Here is an 18,576-nt window from a genome sequence, read left to right as displayed (position 1 = left end):
TGGAGTGTCTGTCCGTATAGGAGGAGCATCTCGGAAGGGTATCTTTCCAAACCCTCTTCCACCCCTGCCACCGTTGAACAACTGGACCGGACATCTGGCTCTAACAGCTGTTTATGGCCTCATTTCAGACGTACTGCTGAATATGCACCAGTCCTGTGGTGGTGATCTGGAGCTATCAGCACTCTCAGGACGCGCCATAGAGCTTTCTTACGGTCATTTGAAATGTCATTTTCAGAAGCCCAATTCCCCTTCATGTTCATTTGTAGAATTGGAGAGATCTTTGGGGTTATTTTTGCAAATAGTCAATGTCTCCAGTTTTTGAGGCTATTCCTAGTTGATCTAGTTTGGCTCAAGACATCTCAAGACATCTTCCATCTGACATGGGTGAAACTGACTGGTTGGTGCCACTAAAGGCTTGACTGCACACTTTCCATCTACAGCTCATATCAGTGAGTGACTCTCATCTAGATGAGAAGGAGAGAGACGGGCGGATCTAGACCCTGCTCCCACTTGAGTCAAACACATTGCCACTTCTCATCTCCCTGTAGCGATTTCATACTAAAACGTGGCATGGATAAACCACGTGAAGTTGTATCTCTTATGTGGAGTTTAGTCTTTTTTTGTGTAGGAGAACTGATGGGGAATCACTACGGAAATATCCCTTTGTTATTGGAAACGCTGAGATTGAGTAAGATTGCATGACTTCAACTGTCAGATTGAAAGGACTGAGACTGGAGTAATTAGACTGTATCCAGGCCTTAGATCATTTATGGGAGGATGAGTCGAATCCACCTGAAGTTCCCTGCAAGTTCATGACCCTTCAACTTCAAGCCAGTGGCTCTGGAGGCAAAGCCTACTTAGTGACCTCAGCAAAGTAGCCATTGACTATATGACAAATGAGTCCTTCAGCATTGGGAAGATAAGGTAAACGGAATAAGTTTGATTCATTTCACCATTGTCTTTGTAGAGGCTCTTGGCCTGTGATTTTGAAGGTAGTGGAACTGGAACAATTTCCAAGATCATTTTTAATAACTGACAGTTTTATATTCAACTGCCACTCTTTTATATCTGTTTTCCTCTCCTTTTCCAAATGAGGAAGAACTCAAGTCCCTTCAACTACTTTCACATCCACTTGTCTTTAACCTTCGGTTACAGCTGAATGGATCCCTCCATCAATTCTAGCCTGAAGTTTACGATGTTAATTTCTAGACGCCATCCTAGGTACTGGGATAGAGCACCATCACCTCACTATATCACGGTCCTCTATTATAAACCTGTCCTTGCTTGATGGTCTCTGTATAAAACTTCCCTCAGCGTTCACCTGGCACAATGGCATGTGGGTCGTCAGCAGGCAGGCGGAGGGAATGGATCCTGGCCTCTACCAGGCAGTATATCACGTCAGCTCTCTATCACAGGGCTTTACGGAGCCCATAATTGAAACCAGGCTCCCGATAGGGCTGCTTCTCTGAATCTCTGCTTAGATGGAAGAAATCGATAGTGCATGGTGCTCCTCAAAAGTCATATGTGAAATATTAGACTTAACCATTACACTCTGCTCTCAGCTATTTGACCAGGGCCCATAGGATAAAGCAGAGAGAACAACGCATGGCTCTGTCTTTCGCATTGCCCGGTACTGCCATCTCAGTCTGCGGCGCAGCTGTCACTGTTTGTATATTTGATATACTGGGGATGCTGAAAAGAAACAGGTGTTGTATATTAGTTCCACTGTTTTATTTCCCCAAAAATGTGGACTGGAGTCAATAGAGTTGTCAGAGCACGTTATTGTAATATATGGCTATCTGACTTTTAAATTGACCATTGCTACAAACCATCACCCTCCCCCTTTCCCCCAGGAAGAAAAGGGGGGGGGGGGGGATAATGCAGTTCAGGTGGACTGACCTCAAAGAGAGATGAGAAAGATGGAAATCTCTTTGAAACTTCCCCCCTCTTTCAATAAGTTTCATTGGTTACCTGCAGGACACACTGTATTCTTTCAAAGTTCTTGCAGGGAAATTGGATGGGGAGTTAGTTGGCCAGTATGGAAAGAGCTCTACATGTATTTGTCATACTGTACTTGTTGTAACCTGTTGAGAGGACCATAGACCTATAATCAAACTCTGATCTCAGCTCAGCTTCGTCTGAGCTAAATGTGCCAAATATTCATTCTTCATTACCTGTAAATATTCCATGAACATGAGTGACGTTAAGGAGGATCCAGCCCCGCCAACACTAACCCGAGGACACATTTCCAAAAGCTTGTCTTGCTTTGGCCCGCATGAATGCTATTTGGCTGCGAGGCCTGGGGTTGTGAGGGGTGACTGCATCAGTGTTTATCTTACCGACCCGATCCCCAAAGACAGGGCCTTATTCTCCCGCAGAGAAAAATCTCATTAGGGTTTGTTGCACAAAACACAGAATGCTGATCCCTCGCAGGCTTTTTCTCTGGGACACATGTTTCTAACTGCTGTCTGACCCGGGCTCTTGAGCTTGTCCAATCCCATTTGGCTCATGTGCCTCCGAGCCAGGGCTCAGTTACCCCGCACCAATCTCAAAAGGCTGTGTTTTTATTTCTCTCACCTTTGACCTCGTCAATAGAGACAGATCCATTTGGTACTGTATAGGGCTGGGGGTGTTTGATGGATGAACACCTCGTTGTGTAGGTGTCTTGGCCTCCATGTTATTGTGATAAAGAATGCTGTGTGAGTAAAGAACACAGTCACAGCTTGTCTTTGTCAGTGGGGTATCATCAGTGTAAGCCTGTCCGGGCCCATGAAGCATCCGATCCTCGACTGCCCATTCCTGGCAGCTATGTCTCTTTTGCTGTCTAAAGGCTGTAAATTTAGTCAATGACGTCAGGGCACTGGGCTGATGCCTTGCATCAAAGACTCACTTTAAATTCATGTCTCGCCTTCCGCCTGAGATGACTCTGACAATCAATAAAGCTGGACTGAGGATATAGCAGTTGCCCCCGCTTGACTCCAATCTCAACCATTAATTGAAGTCTGTGCTTTTCGGGCTGAGGATATGTCTTGATAGAGAGGTGACATTGACCATAAAAGGAGGGGAAGAAGTGCGTGCACGCGCACGCACGCACACACACACACACACACACACACACACACACACACACACACTGCAGCAGACTGAGAAAGGTACTCTGTGAGAGCCCATTAGTGCTTAACAGTGAAAGGCCAGGTTCCCATAGGAATCAGTGGAAGGAAGCTATGTTGAGTAATGGTGTGCACATGGAATATGTAACTCACTAAAGAGGCACTTTCAGCACCTTGCATGTGATTTCCAAGAGACTTCAGGAGGCTGGGGTTTTACCTCTTTTTATAAACTTAAAATGTGTTTAGAAGTGATTCTGTTTTGCCTGTTTCCATTGTAGTTTTCTGAGGAGATTAGGCTATTTCCTGGGGTTTCACACCATTTGTAGACAGAGAATAGAAATCAATAATCGTGAGGTTGACCAGTCCGTCTCCAGTTGAAAAAGCCGCCCTGAGGCTGAGCCCTCCATCCTCCTCCCCTTGCAGGCAGGATGTTTGGAACAGGTGTTTGGTGACAGGGTCAAGGATGCGTTTTCTGAATAGTGTCTCTGGTTTGTCTGCCAAAGCAGTTAGGCCTATGTGGGTATATGGAGGTCCCTAGAGAGCTTGCTGGCCCAAGCCGTTAAAGCATGGAGACATATGGTGCCCCCTGATCGCCGCCAGAGTCTGTTCTCACTCCCTGTGTGCTGGGCTCAAACTTCAGCTTAGCATGCACTCTTTCAAAATAGCAATTAGCTTTAGTATAGATTATCATGAGATGGGCTAAGTATGGCAAAACTAATAATGAAGTGACATAGCGCTCCCCTTTTTAAAACAGGATTTTGTTAAGATCATCTGGTATGCCCGAAATAGCGACACTCTCAATGAATATTCAACCGTTTTTGGTTTTACGATGAGTTTTTTTTTCTTCTGAAAATGTCAGTTCCCAGCAGTCTTCTTCTATGAAAGCGTTATGCTTTCTCAATCTCTCTGCAGTAGGCATGCCTTATTTGACTGAACCCTTTTCAGTCATTCGTTGCTTCTTCTTGGCATCCATTCCGTAGTAGTAGTAGTAGTAGTAGTAGTAGTAATTCCATGGAGACCCATTAGAATATGCCTAGTGATGGAATTCAGAGGCTGTGTGGATGGAAACATGGTCTGAATGATCATGTCAGTGACCCACCCACTATAGAGAAGCTCCTTCTCCTATCGTGGCCTGATGGGACCCTAACCTGCTTGCCCTCTCCATTGCTGACTCATAGCCTGAAACTCCGCTTCCATAGCCGTCATTTATCACGTCCGAGCTGAAGCCTTTAAGAAAATTGCAGTACTTTAGTCCTCTACGTTTCCTACTGAAAGGCGTCCAAGAGTCTGAACCCCTTAATTCAATAAGAGATAAATTGAAAAAATGTGCAAATGTAAGCTGTATTCGCTGGCCAGAACCTAGGAGTGGATTTCATACCCCCTCGTTCTCTGTGCTGTAAATCTTCCCAGAGTTCCATCTGCTTGGCTCCGAACAGTTAAGAAACTGTTCATTAGACTGACACAAACCAGAGAGAACCATGAGGGCGGGAAGTGGCGCTACGTACGCAAGAGTCTTGGATCGGGCCCAAGTGTCTGGCCCCTGAGGGCCTGCTGATTGGGTCACCATGCAGAAGGTGGGACTGGGATGGAAAGGCTTCGGGGTCAGCTTAATCCATTTCTTTTGTTTCAGTCAACAGAGGCCTTTGTGAAGTCTGAGCCCATCCATAAATTGGGCTGAAAGGCACAGCGGCTGCCAACAAACGATTTAACATGCGTTCCGTCCCCTCAAAGGAATAGTGGTTTTGATAGCGGTAGCCAATGTTTTCGCTGAAATGAAGTATTTGATTTAATTGTGGTTTAAAATGGTGCGTTTCATTTCACTACTGTGAGCTGGCTGTTTGCTTTTTTTGTCATCTTGCACTAGTCTGATGGACGACCAGAAATGTTTCTATGTCAACCAATAGAAGAAAAATATTTTGGGTTGTTTAGTGATTGATTTAAAGTACATTCAGCAGACAGGTTCTGATAAGACCTCTTCACACACACAGCGAAGGCGACATTTGGCTTGTATTTCCTTGGTTGTTTTACGGGCTAATGGGTAGCCCGTAAGGGTAACAGTAAGAACTTGAAAGGTCTTCTTTCTTTTTTAGTACTGCGTTCAAATCCAAGTAGCAGATAATGGACCCTAATAGATATCTATGTAGCTGTGCTGTATATTAACTAATATACACAGATCAAAAATATCAACTCAACATGTAAAGTGTTGGTCCCATGTTTCATGAGCTGAAATAAAAGATCCCATAAATGTTCCATATGCAAAAAAAGCTTATTTCTCTCAAATGCTGTGCACAAATGTATTTACATCCCTGTTAGTGAACATTGATACTTTGCCAAGATAGTCCATTCACCTGACAGTTGTGGCATATCAAGAAGCTGATTAAACAGCATGATCATTACACAGGTGCACCTTGTGCTGGGGACAATAAAAGGCCACCCTAAAATATGCAGCTTTGTCACACAACACAATGCCACAGATGTCTCAAGTTTTGAGGGAGCATGCAATTGGCATGCTGACTGCAGGAATGTCCACCAGAGAATTTAATGTTATTTTCTCTACCATAAGCCATCTCCAACTTTGTTTTAGAGAATTTGGCAGTACGTCTAATCTGCCTCACAACCGCAGGCGTCGAGTGGGTGAGCTGATGTCAACTTTTGCTGATGTCAACGTTGTGATCAGTGCCCCATGGTGTGGTTATGGTATGGGCAGGCATAAGCTACGGACAACCAACACAATTGTAATTTGAAAGCACAGAGATACCGTGACGACATCCTGAGCCCCGTTGTCGTGCCATTCATCTGTCGCCATCACCTCATGTTCCAGCATTATAATTCACAGCCCCATGTCACAAGGATCTGTGCACAATTCCTGGAAGCTACAAATGACCCAGTTCTTCCATGGCCTGCATACACACCAGCAATGTCACCCATTGAGCATGTTTGGGATGCTCTGTATTTATTTGTACGACAGCATGTTTGTTAGCGCCAGTATCCAGTAACTTTGCACAGCCATTGAAGAGGAGTGGGACAACATTCCACAGGCCACAATCAACAGCCTGATCAACTCTACGTCAAGGAGATGTGTTACGCTGCATGAGGAAAATGGTTTTCTGATCCACCCCCCCTACCTTTTTTTTAAGGTATCTGTGACCAACAGATGCATATCTGTATTCCCAGTCATGTGAAATCCATAGATTAGGGCCTAATTGATTTATTTAAATTGACTGATTTGCTTATATGAACTGTAACTCAGTAAAATCTTTGAAATTGTTGCGTGTTGCATCCACTTTGAGAAGCGACTTCTACCTAAAGCCCTCCTTCCACTGTTGATAGCCGTGGAAGTTCTCAGGGATGAAATGGGCCCTGTGGCTTGACAAGTAGACGCCCAATTCGCCCCCCTCATTCTCACAAATGTATCCTACTTTTTACGAAGTTTGTCATTCATCGTGTGACGCTGACAGTGGAGCGTTGTGGGATTTTGGAGAACCTCAAACCCAGCTTTTAGAACAACATGCTAATATTATAACAATGTATTTAAGAGTTTTGCTCTGAGTTACTATAACATGCGTTTCTGGCATTGAGAAATATAGTAAGTGCTACACTCCCGTTTTAAACTGATGCTCATTTTGTTATGGATTCCTACTGAAATGGCAGCTCAGCCTCGCTCAGTAAAGTGGCTGACTTGACGTTGCCCAGGGCCGGCTGTAGGGTAGTTTTCTTGGTTAAAGAGGGGCTCTGTTTAAGCCACAGTCAAGGCCTTGTGTCAGAGTGTTTACTAATGGGATTCTCTGTAGCACTGGCAGCTCTTCAATCCCCATTTATATGGTCTGTCTGGGCCCTGATTGTGGAGTGTAAAGTATTGAAGGAGCTGCTAGCTTTCTCCCAGACCTGAGCTCCAGAGTCTCCTGTGTTTTTTTATTTTTATTTAAAAAAATAATAATAATTGTACCCTCCTGGCCAGGTCATTACCATAAAAGAGAATGTGTTCTCAATTGGGCACCCTGTTAAATGAAGGCAATATTCCTCCTACTCCTCCTCTTCTTCCTCCAGATATCAGAATTTGAATCGTACAATAAGGTGAAATTGTTGTTTTAATGGTAACCTGATGGAACGATGCCTTTTGGCCTTGACTTTAGCTTGACTTTATTTTCCCCCTTACTCTCCTCAGTCCACCCTGGTCTACGTAAGTGATAACAGTGAAGAAAGGCACATTTCCTCATAGTTTCCCAACATTTCGTCCAATATGTCATTTTATTTGGCTTTTTTTTTTATTTGGTTCATGACCTCTTTTTGTCAGAGACGAGTACAGTCTTTTTTTCTCCCTCTTTCAAAAACAAAAGCTTTTCGAGGAGCTCTTATGGCCAGCCAGCTTTTTACTGACATACATACATACATACATACATACATACATACATACATACATACATACATACATACATACATACATACATACATACATACACTTGGCAAGGAGGTGGTAGTCTTACTTCACCCTTACACTGATGCTGTTCTTGATCGTCCCTGGCTGTCAGAGCAGAGCGGACGTGAGCCCTCTCACGGAAACACCCCAGGAGTCAAGGGCACCTCTTGAAGTTTCCGGCTAGAGGGAGTGGCGGGATTAATGCTGACTGACTTCCCTGTTGGTGCCCTTGACGCAGGCTCCTCCAGGTTATCACCCCACCTTTGGCACTGCATGTGTTCTCATTAGACTGTGGAACCTTGTAGCCATCTGCAGCAGTTCTTACAGCAGGCCAGGCCACTGATTGTGGAGTGTAAAGTATTGAAGGAGCTGCTAGCTTTCTCCCAGACCTGAGCTCCAGAGTCTCCTGTGTTTTTCTGGACATGGCATGCTACCAGGCAGCCCCCTCATCCGTTAGAATGGGAGACTGGTCTTTGTCAGTTGTCTACTTGCACCCAAGCTTGCCCCTGAGTCATGTCATCCCTCCTGTACTGTAAACACAGGGATTTGATGGACCCCTGGAGACGGTGAACCCACTGGTTGCCATTCGATGGGAAATCACATTCTTATTTATGGCTGTTGTGATATTTTCATTGATCATACTGTTGAAGACAATGATGGAATATATGTGCAAATCATTTTATTTCAAGTTTATTTTAGAGCACACTTCTAAAAGTAATATTTTCCTATTGTACTCTATAATTCTTTGTTTGACAAACTTCTCACAGGTCATACATCCATCGCTGGTTAATCTGTTCAAAACCCCTCTGGTTCATTTAATCTGTTATTTTTCACTTGGAAACATGAACTTCCTGTTATCTTTTTCAAAAAAAGCTAAGAATATTCTAAAACATCTCTCCCCATTTTCATTATGGTGGCTTCAAACATTTTTGTAAAAAAAAATGCATGCATGCTTTCAATTTCGTCCCTCCCGGCCGCCTCTTTCCATCCCTCTCTTCGTCCAGAAACACAACCAGCTTTGTTTTTGTAACGATCAGTTAAATTACACTTCCAAAGCTCAAGGTCAGAGCGACTTCCCCTTTTTTGTTTTGATTTAAGTGGCACTTAGCCGTGCTACTGTAGCTAATCAAAAGGATTTATGGGGTGCATCACTTTGGCCTGGAATGAGGGGTGTTTGTTGACACCCTCCTCCAGGTGTTTTGGACGTTTTTTACTCACGATTGTTGTAGCTGATGGAATGGAAGGCAGGTGGGGAGACCTTCCACTTGTTTGGTAGAAAGCACAACCCTCTCCTTCCGCTTATCCGGAATATCTGTGTAAGCTTTCATAATTACATTGATCTTGAGAGGGTTTTACGACCTGCTGACGCAGTCTATCACATTTCAACATGGCACTTGTTAACAGCCCTGGTGTTTTGCATATTCCAAGTTCACGTCTAACCACGTGTGTTTCTCGGGTTTCCTGTTAATTGGGATTTTTCACATGACCCTGAAGGAGAGGAAGAGGAGCGGACAGACAGGCAGACGAGGGGTGCGTTTTTGGGCCTCAGAGCGTTGCCAAATGGTTCCTCTCCTTGATTGAGTCAGAGAGACTGTCAGGCCAGAGGCGTGGACTACGAGAACCAGATGTTGACTTCCCCTCTACGTCTCCATAACCCTAAAAACAGATTACAGTATATTCCTGGTATTAGAGGCCTCAATAAAACGCTGTTTCGCAGCATTGTGCATTGTGCATGTTGCTTTTGTGTATTATTTTCGCTTTAAATGCAGGAAGTCATTATTCGGCCATCATATCCGAGGAAATGTATCGCTCCCCCGAGTTTCCACCCGATCACATCTTTTGGACTGGTTTGGGTGAACACAACAGAGGCTTGCTGGGTTAATGAGCCTGCCTTCCCTGCCAGCCAATGGCACTGCCATCTTTATACCCAGACCTCTGCCAGCCTAATTGTTTACCTTAGAAATAGCTTCGGACAAAACCCTCCAAGCGCCCTAAATCTATCTTGGGCACTTATTTGGAATTTATGTGTGATTACTTGCCATTAAGTGCCTTGGGAGGGAGGATTCATAATAGAGTGGGCGACGGGGGTAGGACGTCTTAGGCCAACTTACGATGGACGACCACAGTAAATGAAAGTGAGCAGTGAAGGATGGGACAGATTGAGAACATTTGGTCAAACTGCCTCTGGCTGAGCGTCTTAGCCCCCTAAGTCTCTCGGAGCGGCAGGTCATTGTTGTGTTTAAATATGCTGACCTCTAATGAGAAGGCAGGTTAGAGGACGACCTGGAAGTGCTTTGTCTGCATCTCCTGGGAACACAAACACCAACAGTATGCACAGGAACAGCTGCAGGGTTGCTCCTTGTCAGCGGACGCGTACTGACACTTATTTGTCATTTCGCTGCAAAAAAATATATGGAGGCGTTTTTGGAGGGGCTTGCAGTGTGAGAAAATGCAGATAAGGGAATGTGTTGTAGGTGGATAACTGGGAATCAGTCACTCAAATGTTTGATATTAAACTTGAATCTAACAGGATGGCTCCTCGTCAAGGCTAACCTTTCTTCAGAATTCCTGTGAAAAATGATGTCATCTGATAATGATATAGTAGTCATTCCCAATATTTGTTTGTCTCTCACCATTCATGTCTATCTTTACAGATAATCCATATTTTGCTAATAGCTATTCCGCCCACAATGGAATGAAGGTGATGTGTGTGTGTGTGCGTGGTTTTCCTTCTTACTAGCTCTGAGGAAAAATGTACTTAGTATGACTCGCTGTGATAAGTGGTAGTCCTACGTAGGTATCTTAAAATTAATGCACTAACTGTAAGTCACTCTGGATAAGAGTGACTGCTAAATTACTAAAATCTAAAATGTTGTTTTGGGTTTTGGTCTTAAGGTATTTCAGTAGTTCACAGATTCAATATTGAGGCTTGATGTTATGGTTTAGGGCTGATTTTGGTCCAAAAGGCATCCCATACGGTCCTTTTTCAGCCAGACATTATTTGATTTGTTTAGAAAGGATTACCTCGGTCTATTTTGGCTTTGGTGTTGCCTTTTTTTGCTTTTTTTCTGTTCGTTCTGCGCTTTCATCACTGCAGATTTCCCATGTTGACATCCCCATGTCATCCGATCCCTACGTATTTCTTCCTGTCCTAAAACCCAGTCCCATATGGTGTACAGTGTGACTTTCAGAAGCAATTTACATATCTAGCATGAAATCGAACAGTTGAAATAAGACACAGCGGAGAGATGCTTCTTGGCGCCGCTCCAGGAAGGGCAGCGGTTGCTAATCTGCTTCCTGGGCTTTGCGTTTTCTCCCTGTCCTTAGCTGTTAAGCACTTTAGGAAAATGCATCTTAAGTGCTCTTTTCATGTTTTTTGTTGTTGTACTTATTGAGTTTAACTTGCATGTAAATTCGCAGCATGGCATACTCAGTGAAAAGATCAGCGAATGGCAAGGAGGAAGCAAAGTGCTAGAGTAATTCTTGACGTAGTTCGGGGACTGCAGATGTAAATTAGCTGTAAACTAAATCTGGTGCAGTGCATCACTTCTCACTTATGAGACTTATGTTTTGCTGTACATTGTCACTGTTCCAAATAAACTTAATAAATACATGTAATTGTATAGGAGACATTCTCTCAAGGCTGCCTGCCTGGTTTTTGCTCAGTTTAGTTGAACCTATAGATGGTGCTTTTGAAGTTTTCTTTCAACTTGAAAGGAACATCGTTTTAACTTTTGATCCAGTACAATTGGGAGAGACATCCATGTTGAATAGAATAAGACAGTAAGCCAGCAGGAATCCAAATGGCTATGACTAATTTCTCAGATGTAAAACAAAATGGTAGAATGCTTTTTAAAAGCAAAAATGGAATAACCATTTCCTCAAAAGTAGTCCACCTCTTCCACAAAGGCTTTCGTGAGTTTATATAGGCCTACCTTTACTCAGTGGTGGAAGAGACCAAATACTGAAGCTTCTTCAAACTAAAAACAAAGGGTTCTTTATCTTTGAAATCTATTCAGACCATTGGAAACTCCAATGTAAAGCAACGCTTATGATTCAGAAGGGAACAGTTTTCTCATGTCATTGCTTGTTTTGAAGTCCTGCTGAAGAGTGCCCCCCCCCCCCTTCTCTCTCCTTCAGCAAACTGGTCATTTGTTATTTTTCTATCTTCTTTCCTCTTAGGATTTTGTTGCCAAGGCAATGGTTGAGAAATGCGGCCCTGGGATGTGTGTGTGAATGCGTCGGAGGAATGCCTGTGTTAAACATGGCCAGAGGATCCTATCAGACCCTGAGGCACGGGAATAAAAGAGACACACTGGTGTCTGAGGATGCTCTTCACTCAAAGGAAATGACCCTGCGATACACAGGCACTGCCTGAATTCCTGCCCTTGTGTTGTCATCGCAAAAGTAAATACTTTGGGCCATGGTTTTGTTGCTAAATCAACAGGCTTTCTTGCTCAGCTTAAAGGGATAATCCACCCCCAGAAATAAATATCATGAAACTGTCAATTTGATAAAAGCTTGTTCTATCAGTGGGTAAAATACACATTTTCCCAGGATTTAACTTCGAAGTGGTCCATCTGTGAAATCAGGAAATTGTGTAGGACACGTCATAGCTACATGGTTCTCCTCGCTGGAGATCGGGGATTACACACTCTTATTTCAAAATGCTTTAAAAACAATTGCCTGCACCCCATATCGCCAAATTAGCCAATAGATAGTATGGGCATACTTGTATATAACACATCTATCCATTTACTGTGCATTCAGAAAGTATTCAGACCCCTTGACCTTTTCCACATTTTGTTACGTTACAGCCTTATTCTAAAATTGATTAAATAAAAAAAATCCTCATAAATCTATACACAAAACCTGATTTCGCTTTGTTATTATGGGGTATTTACAAAATACCTTATTTACATAAGTATTCAGACCCTTATTAGACTCGAAATTGAGATCAGGTGCATCCTGTTTCCAATGATTATTCTTGGTGTTTCCACAACTTGATTCGAGTCCACTTGTGGTAATTTCAATTGATTGGACATGATTTGTAAAGGCACACACCTGTTTATATAAAGTCCCACAGTTGACAGTGCATGTCAGAGCAAAAACCAAGCCATGTGGTCAAAAGACTTAGAGCTCCGAGACCTGAAAATAGCTGTGCAGTAGCGCTCCCCATGCAACCTGACAGAGCTTGAGAGGAGGATTTGCAGAGAAGAATGGGAGAAACTCCCCAGATACAGGTGTGCCAAGCTTGTAGCGTCATACCCAAGAAGACTCGAGGCTGTAATTGCTGCCAACGGTGCTTCAACAAAGTACGGCTAAAGTGTCTGAATACCTACAGTTGAAGTCGGAAGTTTACATACATACACTTAGGTTGGAGTCATTAAAACTCGTTTTTCAACCACTCCACAAATTTCTTGTTAACAAACTATAGTTTTGGCAAGTCTGTTAGGACATCTACTTTGTGCATGACACAAGTCATTTTTCCAACAATTATTTACAAACAGATTATTTCATTTATAATTCACTGTATCACAATTCCAGTGGGTCAGAAGTTTAGATGCACTATCTTGACCGTGCCTTTAAACAGCTTGTAAAATTCCCTAAAATGATGTCATGGCTTTAGAAGCTTCTGATAGGCTAATTGACATAATTTGAGTCAATTGGAGGTGTACCTGTGGATGTATTTCAAGGCCTACCTTCAAACTCAGTGCCTCTTTGCTTGACATCATGAGAAAATCAGAAGAAATCAGCCAAGACCTCAGATAGAAAATTGTAGACCTCCACAAGTCTGGTTCATCCTTGGGAGCAATTTCCAAATGCCTGAAGGTACCACGTTCATCTGTACAAATGATAGTGCGCAAGTATAAACACCATGGGACCACGCAGCCATCATACCGCTCAGGAAGGAGACGCGTTCTGTCTCCTAGAGATGAACGTACTTTGGTGCGAAAAACGCAGAACAACAGCAAAGGACCTTGTGAAGATGCTGGAGGAAACGGGTACAAAAGTATCTATATCCACAGTAAAACAAGTCCTATATCGACATAACCTGAAAGGCCGCTCAGCAAAGAAGAAGCCACTGCTCCAAAACCGTCATAAAAAAGCCAGACTACGGTTTGCAACTGCACATGGGGACAAAGATCGTACTTATTGGAGAAATGTCCTCTGGTCTGATGAAACAAAAATAGAATTGTTTGGCCATAATGACCATCGTTATGTTTGGATGAAAAGGGGGGAGGCTTGCAAGCCGAAGAACACCATCCCAACCGTGAAGCACGGGGGTGGCAGCATCATGTTGTGGGAGTGCTTTGCTGCAGGAGGGACTGGTGCACTTCATAAAATAGATGGCATCATGAGGGAGGAAAATTATGTGGATATATTGAAGCAACATCTCAAGACATCAGTCAGGAAGTTAAGCTTGGTTGCCAATGGGTCTTCCAAATGGACAATGACCCCAAGCATACTTCCAAAGTTGTGTCAAAATGGCTTAAGGACAACAAAGTCAAGGTATTGGAGTGGCCATCACAAAGCCCTGACCTCAGTCCCGTAGAAAATGTGTGGGCAGAACTGAAAAAGCGTGTGTGAGCAAGGAGGCCTACAAACCTGACTCAGTTACATCAGATCTGTCAGGAGGAATGGGCCAAAATTCACCCAACTTATTGTGGGAAGCTTGTGGAAGGCTACCAGAAACGTTTGACCCAAGTTAAGCTATTTTAAGGCAATGCTAGCAAATGCTAATTGAGTGTATGTTAACTTCTGACCCACTGGGAATGTGATGAAAGAAATAAAAGCTGAAATAAATCATTCTCTCTACTATTATTCTGACATTTCTCTTTCTTAAAATAAAGTGGTGATCCTAACTGCCCTAAGACGGAATTTTTACTAGGATTAAATGTCAGGAATTGAGAGAAACTGAGTTTAAATGTATTTGGCTAAGGTGTATGGAAACTTACGAATTCAACTGAATGTAAATGTGATCTTTCTGTTTTACATTTTTAATACATTTGAAAAAAAATCTAAAAACCTGTTTTTGCTTTGTCATTATGGGGTACTGTGTGTAGATTGATGAGGAAAAAACTATTTAAACAATTTTAGAATAAGGCTGTAACGTAACAAAATGTGGAAAAAGTCAATGGGTCCGGATACTTTCCTAATACTGACCAAAACTTGAGACTTCTGTGGCATTGTGTTGTGTGAAACAACTGTACATTTTAGGGTGGCCTTCTGTCTCCAGCACATGGTGCACCTGTTTAATGATCATGGTGTTTAATCAGCTTCTTGATATGCTACACCTGTCAGGTGGATGGATTGTCTTGGCAAAGGAGAAATGCTCACGAATAGGGATGTAAACAAATTTGTGCACAAAATTGGAGAGATAAGCTTTTTGTGGCTTTTGAATTTTTTGGTTCGTTATATATCGTCATGAAAGTTTTATATTTTTCTTAGATGTGCTCTTCTAAACAGTGTAACAAATTATTCAACTCAGTTTCTCCTTCAAGTACCATCTCGCAATGCTCCCTGTGTGTCTGTGGGAAACATGGGAAAGGGCTGTCGTTGCTATAGCAATGTACTCTGTTCTCGCTCTGGGCATAGCCGAACTGCAAATTGAACTCAGAGAGTTAGACTCCTAAATTGATAGTGTAGTTTGTTTAGGCGATTTTACAGCTAGCTACTTCATATGCTGATATTGACTTTGGTATTATTGTGTGTAGCTTCGTTTGCTGTATAGCTAGCTCGCTACTTAGCCAGCCCAGATTGAGAGCATTGCATTGTGGGTTTTGTAGTCGACTTGAGCTGCAACAGATTTCCAAAACAATTTTCACATTTCTACCAACCTTGTTATTAACAACAAAATGAAACCTTTGTTCACAAAAAATATTGTTTTCGCATATTAGTGTTATTTAACACTGTTTAACACTGTTAATCATAGAAATTAGTGGTTTGGAGGTGGATTATCCCTTTAGGAGGATGATTTCCTCGAACTGAGCTCAAGTGTGAAGAACACTAGTTGTCTTAATGTCCATTTTTCATTATTTAAATCATCTTCAGAGAATAATATCCATCAAACTCAAATGCATCTCAGAAGAAATTTCGTATACAGGAGATTTCATGGTTTTGAACTTGCCTGATAAATTAGAGTGACTCCTTTGGAAATTAGTGGTGACTGTGACTCAAGCCAAGCCTCATTGGAGTAATTGGCTAACACCATGCTGGGAATCTGCCGTCCAGTGGCAAGGCAGGGGGAGATTAAAATCATTTCTGAGCAGGATGTATGTCAATTAATTGGGCCTGTGTTTAGGACTTCATCTAAATTAGTATGGAAGGGTTTTCCCCTCAAAGATCTTACAGACACATTTTTGTACAACAACAGAGACCAACTCTAATCCAGAGGGAAATGTATTGTTTATTAGTGTCGCCGCAAGAACCAACTGTTGCTATTCTACTGGAATTGTAAAGAAAATGCACGTTTTCTTACTATCCTTAAAACAGTGACAATCTTAGTTGTTCGGCAGACTAGTGTGTTTGTTAGTACCTTGGCTTGTCTTTTTGTGATGTAAAGCTAGATTTATTTCCTTGTCAAATGCTAATGATCTTCCTTACCCCTCCTCCTAATACAGACCATATGGTTTGTGTGTTGTAAATGGTAACATGCATGGAACATGCAGGCTACATAGCAGGGCTGGGAGTTGCCGAGAGCCTCACGATATGATAGTATCACAATACTTAGGTGCCGATACGATATATATTGCGATACTCGCGATTCTATATGTATTGTGATTCAATACTGTGATTATATTGCAATTTGACATTCCAAACATATTGCTCACCTGTCTGCTGCAGAGGGACAAGAGAGCCATGAGAAAAAGGTTTTGATCAGTCTTGGAAGTAAAAGTGCTGAAAATGAAAACATGTTGGCTCATTATTTATAAAGAAGATGGAGAACGAGCTATGAAGGAAAAATACAGGAATATTGGTGCAGATACAGCCAACTAGCACAAAAATGTAACTGCGATATTGTCAAAACGATATGACATATCAAAAATAATGTATAGACCCCCCCCTACTAGAATATGTAAGTGGTCTCTATAAAAAAGTCATGTTGAACAACTCAATTGGATTATGGAATTCAAGCTTGCGTCATGTTGTGGTGAATGGAGACCTAGGCCTATGTCAGAGAGAAGTTCAGGAGCTTTGATTGATTAACCAGTTCTACAATTTGGACTGAAGCTTGCTGGGTGAATTAACGATCTGAAGATCTTGAAGACTACAAACCCATTTCTGTCCATTACGGTAATATCCCTGTGACCTAAAGCTGTTATACCAATTTACCAAAAAACTCTCATCCGTCCACATTTTTCTCCATCACTGGCTGCTTTTCTCTTCATCTTCATGTGGCTATCTCCGCACACCTTGGTAATTGGTGATGTGGACCATATGTTGGCTTTCAATAGCAGTCTGTTCAGTCGGTGGCACCAGGACTTCTCCTTCCCGGTCACATAGTAGTTGTTGTCTTGGTCAAGGGAGGAATATCTCCCTGTCTTCTTCTCCCCCCTTCCTACCACCAAACCCCTCTTGGTGGAGCGTTGTGCTGTTGGGAAGCTGGTCATTGGGCCTGGCTTTTTTGAAAAAGGCTCCACAGCCCTGCTTGCTGACGGTGTCTAATTTTCACAGTGACCTTCTGTGACCTTATTAATGGGGCAAGAGCAGCAGGGCTGCTGTGACCCTTCCTCTCGGGGGTCAAGGTGGTTGAGCAGGGAGCAGCCATTAGCTTGAGAGCCTCCCGAGGAGAGGCTCTTTTGAAACTCACAGGAAACATGTCACTTTCTCCTTTACCCTTCTCACCCAATTAAAGTGATTTTCCTAACTTTTTGTTTTCCAGGCCTGCGAGTTGGGAGATGTTTTGAATCAGTATTTGTAGATATTTTCTGTGTGGAGTTCTCCTTTTCTTTTGAGGAGGAGAGATTTTTGGGGCCTATTAAAAACTGATGAAGCTGTTTACTAGCACCATTTTTCGGAGTAGCCTAATTGTCGTTGTAGGTTTTATTTTGTTTTTGTTGGAAAGGTAGCCTATTTGAGACTGAAGTTCAAGCATGTTTACTGGTTGTTCTTCTTTATAAAGTCTGCTGCATACACTGGCTCAGGGCTGGCTGTGCTTGGGGAGTCATAAAACATGCCGTGTCATCAAGTTCAAAAGGTACATTATATCACCATAGAGAGCCAGCAACTCTTCAGCATGATGAGATTGCCAGAGTGAAACTTCCATCAAGGTTTGCTTCAAGACCCTCACTTTTTCCAAAGGAAAAAAAAAATGTTTTTTTGTTATTAAGTTAGTTTTTTTGTCTCTCTTACAGCTTACCCCATTGTGAATCCCTTTCCAATCTGAACGCATGAACAGCATCACTACGTTGGACAATATTACTCCCCTGGTAAGTATTTTACCTAGTTTTCTCTTTCTTCTTATACAAGAAGCATAACAATTTACTTTGCAACACCACACAGATTTGACTCATAAACAAGATATAGGCCTAATTCCTCACAACCAAGTACATATCCAGTACTTTTTTCTTGATATTTAATTTATATATATAATTTTTTTTTACTAATAGTTACCAGTACTTTGTCTTCAAAGAGCTGTTGGACTATAATGATTGCAACTTTCATGTAATCAAACTCTGAGTATATTTTTCACAGTGAATACACTCTGTTTTCTATCATACCCTCTCCCCCTTTCCCATTCCTCTCTGTTTGGCGGGCCCACACAGGCTCTCAGTATAAGTCAAACACAGTTTTTTTTTTTTCTTCTGCTCTTGCTACAACTGGGTCAGTGAGAAGCACAAGGTGAATCTGTTTACCTACAGCTCACGCCCTACTGAACCTGACTTTGACACACACACACACACACACACACACACACACACACACACACACACACACACACACACACAGAGCCATGTCAAAAAGATGACAACTGTTACATTTTGCAAGGTGTTCCTAAAGTCAAGTTGAAGACCAGACCGACCACTTTCCTTCTCTTTGACTGTC

General features: G+C 42.4%; 1 protein-coding gene across 1 annotated transcript in view; it reads left to right on the top strand.

Annotated features, from left to right (window-relative positions):
- Positions 1 to 18,576, top strand: part of LOC106571468 (protein dispatched homolog 1) — a 78,298-nt gene that overhangs the window by 8,024 nt on the left and 51,698 nt on the right. The window contains exon 2 of the mRNA XM_014144607.3: positions 17,886 to 17,960. The gene's annotated coding sequence lies outside the window, so the exon portion shown is untranslated. The remainder of the gene's footprint in view (positions 1 to 17,885; positions 17,961 to 18,576) is intronic.

This window comes from Salmo salar, chromosome 15 (assembly GCF_965601325.2).
Source record: "Salmo salar chromosome 15, fSalSal1, whole genome shotgun sequence".
Classification (NCBI taxonomy): domain Eukaryota; kingdom Metazoa; phylum Chordata; class Actinopteri; order Salmoniformes; family Salmonidae; genus Salmo; species Salmo salar.
Note: the sequence above shows the minus strand (reverse complement) of the source record. Positions and strands in the feature narration are given on the sequence as shown.